This window comes from Littorina saxatilis, linkage group LG3 (genome assembly GCF_037325665.1).
Source record: "Littorina saxatilis isolate snail1 linkage group LG3, US_GU_Lsax_2.0, whole genome shotgun sequence".
Classification (NCBI taxonomy): Eukaryota; Metazoa; Mollusca; class Gastropoda; order Littorinimorpha; family Littorinidae; genus Littorina; species Littorina saxatilis.
In genome coordinates this window covers 39,091,462-39,099,969 of record NC_090247.1, presented here as the reverse complement: position 1 = coordinate 39,099,969, position 8,508 = coordinate 39,091,462, and the positions used below count along the sequence as shown (strand labels likewise).

The 8,508-nt window shown below is 42.5% G+C and overlaps 1 long non-coding RNA gene across 1 annotated transcript; it reads left to right on the top strand.

The window, feature by feature from the left end:
- The first annotated feature begins 3,871 nt into the window (after nt 1–3,871).
- LOC138962337 (uncharacterized) lies at nt 3,872–6,964 on the top strand. Its single transcript, XR_011454484.1, has 4 exons — nt 3,872–4,052; nt 4,384–4,458; nt 4,761–4,844; nt 5,279–6,964. It is a non-coding gene; the product is annotated as an uncharacterized lncRNA (long non-coding RNA).
- Nucleotides 6,965–8,508: the final 1,544 nt, after the last annotated feature.

The following is an 8,508-nucleotide window of genomic DNA, read 5'->3' as shown; positions in this document are numbered from 1 at the left end:
CTCACTCACTTTTAAGTCCTTGTTTTCTCTCAGGTTTTCTGTACATAACCTCTAAAAATGTATCCCCATTTTAAGACTCCCTCCTTTTTAAGACTGATTTTCTCAGATTGTTTGAGGTCTTAAAAGGGGGGGTTCCACTGTATGCATAAACAGTGTTTCTTTTGACATTTCAGTCATATGCACGGCAACTTGTGTACGATAAACCGAACGAAAAGCCATGTGTGTGCGGTCACCGAAAAGCTACACAACAATGCTGCACAATGTACCCTTTGATGTAGCAGACAAGAAGCTACTATAATGTGATCATGCCAAAAACGTGTCAGGCCATTCACACGGTTCTTGGCATAACACATGTATCATCGTTTTGTCACAGTTACAGGTGTGTCTCTGTACAATTCTAAGTTCAAGGGATCGAGTGGGTTGCTAGTCATAAACAGTAGATTAGCTATAACATCGGGGTTTTTTTCTGGTAAGAGTAAGGGTGTAGTGTTTTCTCGAGCTTTTTAAAATAATGTTAAAGCCCCACTCCACGCCACAGGAGGTTTATAGAACGATGATATCTCAGTTTCACTATAAACAGTACTACCAACCTTTTGGAACACACTCGCAATAACATTTAACAATGATCATTACAAGGGACAATCCGTGCATGACGCTGCAAGTTTTTTTCTTCAGTTGGTTTGCAATATAAACGATGATGAACATTTTGTCGAACGACACTGACTTTGCCAGGCAGCCCATGCGACATGTTGTATTACTGCAGGTGGCAGAGGAAGACAATTTTCTTGTTTGTTTGTTTGTTTGTTTAATTGTTTGTTTGTTTGTCGTCGTCGAGTCGTTGTTGATGTTTTTGTTCACGACGTAACACCGTATAACAATTAATGGTTATATGCAAGTTACCGGATGTGTGCCGTGCGTGTGTGTGTGTGTGTGTGTCACGGTGTGCCGTGTGCGGTGTGTGTGCCGTTGTGCCGTGTGCGAGTGTGTGTGTGTGTGTGTGTGTGTCACAATGTGTTTGTGTGGCGTGAGTGTGTGTGTGTGTGTGTGTGTGTGTGTGCCGTGTGCGAGTGGCAGTGTGTGTGTGTGTGTGTGGCACAGTGTATTCAGCCTTTTCAGTGTGTGCTGTGTGTGTGTGTGTGTGTGTGTAATTATAAAAACTTGTCCAGTCAGCGTTTGTTCGACGAAATGATGTCATCAGTCCAGAGAAGCCTCTCGAGTCTCTGTCGCAAAGCCGTAAGCTTATCATAGTTACCCGATCCAGATGATAAACCAAGTCCGAGGCCATTTCAATTATTCAGTATCCCCGCCGCCGGGTGTAACACGAAATTTTTACTCCACGAAAAATTTACTCCGGAGTAAATATTTCGTACGAAATTCTTACTCCGAGTACACTTTTCGTACGAGAAAAGAACTCCCCAAGGCACGAAAAAATTACTCCCTCCACGAAATTTTTACTCCCCATTTTTACATTTAGTCAAGTTTTGATTTTTACTTCCAGTAAAAATCTCGTACGCAAAAATGGGATGCGGGCGAAGGGATAATGCCAATAAGTGATCTCGCGCACACGAATGTCGCGCTACCCTCCTTCCACCCCTTCCACCACCAAGACTAACAGGGGACAAGAGAGTAAAAATTTCGTACACCTGGCATGGGAAGTTAAATTGCTCGTGTTGGGGTAAAGTAATTTATTCGTTATTTATTCGTCAGGGGGAGTAACATTTTTGTACGAAATGTTTACTCGGAACTCACCTGTCTTGGGCAGTAATTTTCTCGTGCAATGGGGGAGTGCTTTTTTCGTAAAGGGAGTAAGTTTTTCGTACGAAATGTTTACTCCGGAGTAAAAATCTCGTGGGAGTAATTTTCTCGTGTTACACCGGTCTGTTTTCAAGTTCTTGTTGTCTCAGTTTACAAGTTGTGTGTTTGTTCTTGTTGTCTCTTCAAGTTATTTCTTTCGTTGCTTGTTTGTTTGTTTATCACTGGTTTGTTCTAGGTTCTGAGGCTAGACGTCTACACTGAGTGACACTTCCATTTATAATTAACCATATCCACATATCGAGACTCTGGGAGTTACTTCCCTTGTTTTAGGAAGCAAACACACACAAATGCTGCTAACAAGCGCTGTGCTTGGGGACAATGTAAAACGGATGATAGGTATCCTGAACGCTGTGTTGGCGTGAAATTCATCCCATTTGTGAAACCGGGAAAGCATCCGTGTACCATCTAGATCGCTGCCTTCGCTGGATAAAAGCCTGCAATCGCCCAGCTTACCAGTTGAACGTCAACACAATCAAGTCGTACACGTACATTTGCAGCAAGGTCAGATCTCGCACGACTTTGATTCAAGGCCTATTGCTAATTTTTTGATGGTTTGGTCTCAGTGTCACAAAAATATGACGATCTAATCAATCACTGATTTAAAAAACAAGTATGTTGCCCTATATCCATTGACATTCTTAGTGAAATAGATCTATTTGAAATAGTATTTCACTGCCCCGACCGGCGAACTTGTTGCCGGCTGTTTTGAGCTTGTGTGTTCGTGTAGGCTTACTCAAAAAGTCAAAATCACAGTCGTCTCCGAAACAAGCAATAATCAGAGTTGGGGGGAAAACATTTCGTTTGTTCAGTTTTGTTTTGTTCTTGATAGTTTGGTTATCACACACACACACACACACACACACACACACACACACACACACACACACATACATACATACATACACAAACACACGCGCGCACGCACACACATTGCACGTACGCGCACATACACACACCTACTGAGATATGCCTAACATACACGCACGCTTGCAAACACACACATAATACGCAAACGCAGTTTAATTTCCTCAATACAAGGCGAAAGGCACACACACACCACACACAAATAAACACACACACGCAGTCCCACACACACACACACACACACACAACCCTCACACACACAAATAAACCCACACACGCAGTCAAACCCCCCCCACACACACACACACAACCCTCACACTGACACACAAATAAACACACACACGCAGTCCACCCCCCCCCCCCACCCCCGACACACACACTGGCAACCCTCTCTGACACACACACCCGCCCAACCCCAGCGTCCAACTCAACTTTCACCAACAACCACTACCCTACTCTCACTATCGCTCTCTCTCTCTCTCACACACACACACACACACACATACATACATACATACACAAACACACGCGCGCACGCACACACATTGCACGTACGCGCACATACACACACCTACTGAGATATGCCTAACATACACGCACGCTTGCAAACACACACATAATACGCAAACGCAGTTTAATTTCCTCAATACAAGGCGAAAGGCACACACACACCACACACAAATAAACACACACACGCAGTCCCACACACACACACACAACCCTCACACACACAAATAAACCCACACACGCAGTCAACCCCCCACACACACACAACCCTCACACACACAAATAAACACACACACGCAGTCCACCCCCCCCCCCCCCCCACACACACACACAACCCTCTCTGACACACACACCCGCCCAACCCCAGCGTCCAACTCAACTTTCACCAACAACCATACCCTACTCTCACTATCGCTCTCTCTCACACACACACACACACACACACACACACAAGCTCACGCAAGCACAGCCACACACACACACAGCACGCGCATACACACACACTGACACACATCACACACAGCACGCGCATATACACACACACTGACACACATCACACACACACACCCACACACACCTTCTCTTTTCCATCGTCGCCATCTTCGAAGCTTGCTTCGCTTTTCAGGGGAGATAACCCGTTTATCACATTCGCTGCTGACTTGTGGGTCAAGTCTATTGCCCTTAGCTGTGACCATAGATATCCCTTGACAGGATCGCCAACTCTGCGCGCGCGCCAACGCTGGCTCTGTTTCGAACTCCCGTCTGCGGCTGCGAGAGGTTTTGACAGTAACTTTACTTCCGGTGCAGTCTTTCAACACATGGAGAAGAAGGAGAATTTCGAAGGGGAGGTGGAGTTTGTGGCTGAGGTATGTGAAAAGCAAACAAAGCAATACAAAAAGATCATTGCTGATGATTGAAATGAGTCATGTGAATCAACAATAAAGATTGATTGTGGACGGCACGTCATTATTTTTGTTTTTAACACTTGAAACGCGAGAGCATCTGACACACTGGTAAATCCGAAGCTGTGCACTCAAGCTGATCAGCAGATCGTTTTTCTGCAGAATTCTCGTTCACATCGGCCACTATTTTAGCTCAGCGAACCGACAAATTTGCAACAGAACAATTTCTGAATGTTAGAAATTCGGCTGTAGATTTATAGATACCCTTTCTATTCCATGGTTGTTGTTTTTTCAGGGGGAAAGTACCGACATCTCAATCGCTGAAAAGATGACAGCATCACCACAAAAGAAACTCCAAGAATTGCCAAAAGTAAGTAAAAATATTGACAGATCTATGTAAAAGACTATGAAAATTTAGAACTGGAACAACAGATATTCAAGAAATAACCGATAAGTGATATATTATAACTGAACCATTGATTGATTTGAATGTACATCATGCATGGAAGTTAAAAATGGTGCAGGAACTGAAGTCAGATCAACACATCAAAAAGATCAGTGCAATATATTTGTTTTCTTTCCCCTCCAGCATAATTCTGTTTTGATATATGCTTGATGTCTTCTGTTGTTTTTAAATTCATTGTCACTTCTAAATTGCATGCTTTATTGCAGAACGCTTGTGCATGATCTACCAAGAATGACAACTGCCTTTCGCCGGAGCTCAGAGGGCTTGTCGACCAATTCAGTAATTGAAAAGTAAGTTTTTGAGTAAGGCGATATAAAAAAATCAGCTTGCAAAGTCCCAGTACCTGAAAGATCACTTTCATTCATAGTTTTCGAGCAAAAATACTGCTTCGTTGCACAGAGAGGCTACTGTTTACAAATATTTTAGGTACATGCCTGCCACTACAATATTTCATGTGTTTTTTAGGATCATTGATAGCACATGTCATAGTTGAAAGACATAAGGATTCATGAAAGTGGTTTGTCAACACGTTCTATAACGACAAATGGAATAAAAAATTTAATATGTTCACATCCATTCATGTAAAGTGTAGTTTTGGGTTGTTGTCGTGTGTTGTTGGTTTTGATTGTGTGCATGCATCTACATCTTCAGTTTCACTCTTGGGTTGATTTCTGCTATATTTGTGTGTTGTTTTATTTATAATATTTTATTTTCTGTGTTTTAGGTGCAGATCTGGAAGAGAAACTTCTGCTTCTTCATGACTGCCTAGTTCCCTGAGGCAAGGTTGGGAATGCTGCCAAGGAGAAGGCGTGGGCCAGGTACTACTCTGCTTTTTCAACCCAGCATTCAGGCATTACTGAGTTGACAGTATCCCCTGCAGTTTCAGCCTGGATTGCCTTGAACATGTTTATACTGTTGGTGTCTTAAAGGCCTATGAAGAAAAACTAGGGAACCAGTAAGTGCATTAGAAATCAAAGAGGATGAAGAGGACAATGCAAAGTATGTTGGAGGATGTGTTGCCAAAAAGCTAAAACAGAGAGTTTGGTGTCTCCAAAAGAGTGCGTACAGAGATGAGAAATTGCAGTGTTTGGAAGCCCTGACTTGCGCACCTGAATCCTACAGTGAAAAGAGTGAAAACACCCCTGACATGACAAGCATGCTGAACAAGGGCAAACTGACCTTTGTCAAGCCCAATGTATTGCAGATGTGTCTGTCCATGCAACACAAAGCAGAAATCTTAAACAGAATGAGGCAAAGCGTTGATGATATCAAATAACCAAAGGGAAGTAATTGCTCTTTATTCATACGACATGACCGTGTAATAGAGTAAGCGAGAGTTGTACAAAACCTTTTCTCCTGGCACCTGAGAGAATAACAAGCATTGAAATATACAAGCGACTTTCATCCTCTCGTGCCAGGAGAAAAGGTTCCGTACAACTCTCGCTTAATCTATTACACATGTCGTATGCATAAAGAGCGATTACTTTACTTCCCTTTGGTGATTTGATGTCCATGGAACATATTTTCTGGGAAACCTGTGCATCAACACACAGGCAAAAGCAGATGACTTTATTGAACCATGCAGGAACAGTGATGCTGTTCCGGTGTGTTTTTATGACACTTTGTATTCATTTGATCTTTCACAAGCTGTTCAAGAAGACACTTTGCAAAATGTTCTGTTTTTTTTTTAAATAAGACTCCACCACAAACTGAAGACAATGATGGACAAAATGAAATGTACATGGAAAGAAAAGACTGAGGAAAAAGCTGAAAACATGCAATGTTGGACAAAATGAAATGCACATGGAAAGAAAGGAGTTTGAGGAAAAAGCTGAAAACATACAATGTTGAGAACAATCAGGAAGGATCTCTGTAGTGTGTTGTGTATGATCTTTCTTCATGCAGTACAAACTATCCCATCTGATCAAGTGCATGTACATTGAATTTGAACTTCTTGATTGTTGTCTTAGGTGTCGATTTTTTGTGTTAAAATCTGCTGTCGTTAAAATGTACTTCTCTTCCTATTTGGTTCAGTATTGTATCACATGGCTTGTTCAGTGCCTGTTCTGTATTTTCATGAGTCCATGTAAATTTAAGTCTGCAACATGAAAAATTTAAACATATTCATTTTGCTATGGTTCAAACCTAATTCCTTTATGTACTTGTTCAAAATATAATTTTGACAGCGATATATTTTGCAAACAGTTTTCATTTCAAAATCAATTGTCAGCCACTTGATAAATGTCTTGCATCGATGCGTCTGATTGTTTTTATGTTGACCACTATGTACACCGGAATTTGCTTTGCTTTCCTAATAGAACATGTTCAGTCGCATACCAGCAACACTTTGTTATAACCTTGAATGGTTGAAAACAACGTTAAACACCAAATAAAGAAAGAAAGAAAGAAAGCAACACTTTGTTAACGTTTGAATGGAATTGGAAGTTGTATGAACTCAAATAGAGCATATGTATCTTTGGTCACAGTGACACACACCATACAGTGACAATTAATGCAGGGCCGGACTAGGGCTACGGGGGGGGGGGGGGGGGGGGGGGGTTATGCAACCCCCCCTCCCCAACCTAAACATGTACCTCACTTATTTAAAAAAAAATGTATTATTGTTTATTTTATGCCGTTTCATGCAAGGAGCGACCATTTTCCTATCTCAGAATATGACCTACCCTTCCCCTGACCCCCACAAGGGGCAGAGGAACATCCCCCTGGACCACCACTGGCAACCCCCCCCCCCCCCCCCCCCCCCCCCCCCCCCCCCCCCCCCCCCCCCCCCCCCCCCCCCCCCCCCCCCCCCCCCCCCCCCCCCCCCCCCCCCCCCCCCCCCCCCCCCCCCCCCCCCCCCCCCCCCCCCCCCCCCCTCCTCTTTGCTTAGTCCGGCCCTGTAATGTACCAACATTCACTATCTCACTCAGTCTCAATTCGCACAATTTGACACAAGAAAGATTCCTATTCATACACATGCATATATTTAATCAATGAAGTAGATACATTCTCAAACAAAGTTTCAACATGTTGCACCCAAATTAAAGCATAAATTCTTGTGACATTTAATTTAATTAATTAATTAACGGGAATTAATCAATGCTTTAATTTGGGAGTTTGAAATTTGTTGCAATAATTTCTTGGTCAAGTTTATTTACATTCTCTGCTAAAGAGCTTTACAGTCAAATCCAATTTTCCACACCTAACCTATAAAACACAACATTCCAAATGGAAAAAAAAAAAAATCATTCTCTTGGCTCAGAATTGGTGTTGATTAATTGTAACACAAAGCGATTTACTGAAAATGTTACTTGTCACTCACTTCAACACTGTCGCCACGCCAGTCTAAACTGCAGCACGCTGCTTCAGGAGGGACTTTTTCCTTTACACTTTAAATCCAAACACCATCGGCTGCGTAGAAAAATCACTGAAAATGCTGACTCAAAGTCAAACCTTAACCAAGCTGGCCTCCAGGCTCCAGCACAACAACCTTAACCACCTGGTTCCCCTCGTTCTTCGCGAGGCACCATGACTCGGGAAGCTGCTGTACATCACGACACAGTTCTTCAAAGTTGTAGTTGCAACAACCTCTGGCAATTCTGGTGCGGGACGGAATGTCTGAAAAAAAGCAGAACAATAAACCCTTAGTAAAACTAAATTTCTAGAGAAATAAGTCTAACTGTCCATACAAATAGCTGGATGATAGCTATTAATGGCAGTTGATAGACGTTTGAAGTTGAACGATTTGGTGGAGAATAGGTCGACAAGCTCTCTGAGCTCCGGTGAAAGGCAGTTGAAAGGCAGAAAGAACAAGCGTTCTGCAATAAAGCATGCAATTTAGAAGTGACAATGAATTTAAAAACAACAGAAGACATCAAGCATATAGACTATATCAAAACAGAATTATGCAAGAGGGGAGAGAAAACAAATATATTGCACTGATCTTTTTGATGT